This window comes from Entelurus aequoreus, linkage group LG11, assembly GCF_033978785.1.
Source record: "Entelurus aequoreus isolate RoL-2023_Sb linkage group LG11, RoL_Eaeq_v1.1, whole genome shotgun sequence".
NCBI classification, from domain to species: domain Eukaryota; kingdom Metazoa; phylum Chordata; class Actinopteri; order Syngnathiformes; family Syngnathidae; genus Entelurus; species Entelurus aequoreus.
Window position 1 is genome coordinate 20,204,487 of NC_084741.1, and position 1,515 is coordinate 20,206,001.

The following is a 1,515-nucleotide window of genomic DNA, read 5'->3' on the forward strand; positions in this document are numbered from 1 at the left end:
TTTAAATTTGCCGCTAAACTTCCGGTTCGAAACGCCTCTGAGGATGACGTATGCGCGTGACGTAGCCCGGCGAACACGGGTATGCCTTCCACATTGAAGTCGATACGAAAAAGCTCTGTTTTCATTTCATAATTCCACAGTATTCTGGACATCTGTGTTCGTGAATCTGTTTCAATCATGTTCATTGCATTATGGAGAAGGAAGCCAAGCAAGCAAAGAAGAAAGTTGTCGGTGCGAAATGGACGTATTTTTCGAACGTAGTCAGCCACAACAGTACACAGCCGGCGCTTCTTTGTTTACATTCCCGAAAGATGCAGTCAAGATGGAAGAACTCGGATAACAGAGACTCTAACCAGGAGGACTTTTGATTTGGATACACAGACGCCTGTAGAGAACTGGGACAACACAGACTCTTACCAGGATTACTTTGATTTGGATGACAAAGACGCAGACGTGCTACTGTGAGTATGCAGCTTTGGCTTTTTTTTGCGTATGTACGTAACTTTTTTAAAATATATAAGCTTTATGAACCTTGGGTTAGGTGAACGGTCTTTTGGGCTGAGTGATTGTGTGTGTTGATCATGTGTTTGAATTGTATTGGCGTGTTCTATGGAGCTAGGAGCTAGCAGAGGAGCTAGCATAACACGTACCGTACCTACGTGCGCGTCACGTACGTAACTTTTTAAAAATATATAAGCTTTATGAACCTTGGATTAGGTGAACGGTCTTTTGGGCTGAGTGATTGTGTGTGTTGATCATGTGTTTGAATTGTATTGGCGTGTTCTATGGAGCTAGGAGCTAGCAGAGGAGCTAGCATAACACATACCGTACCTACGTGCGCGTCACGTACGTAACTTTTTAAAAATATATAAGCTTTATGAACCTTGGGTTAGGTGAACGGTCTTTTGGGCTGAGTGATTGTGTGTGTTGATCAGGTGTTTGAATTGTATTGGCGTGTTCTATGGAGCTAGGAGCTAGCAGAGGAGCTAGGAGCTAGCATAACAAACACGCAGGTGTTATTATGCAGGATTAATTTGTGGCATATTAAATATAAGCCTGGTTGTGTTGTGGCTAATAGAGTATATATATGTCTTGTGTTTATTTACTGTTGTAGTCATTCCCAGCTGAATATCAGGTACCGTGAGTATGCAGCCTTGGCTGCTAAACATTCGATAACTTGACCGTATGTGCGCGTCACGTACGTAACTTTTTAAAAATATATAAGCTTTATGAACCTTGGGTTAAGGAAACGGTCTTTTGGGCTGAGTGATGGTGTGTGTTGATCAGGTGTTTGAATTGTATTGGCGTGTTCTATGGAGCTAGGAGCTAGCAGAGGAGCTAGGAGCTAGCATAACAAACACGCAGGTGTTTTTATGCAGGATTAATTTGTGGCATATTAAATATAAGCCTGGTTGTGTTGTGGCTAATAGAGTATATATATGTCTTGTGTTTATTTACTGTTGTAGTCATTCCCAGCTGAATATCAGGTCACCCCCGGCTCTTACAGCATCTTCC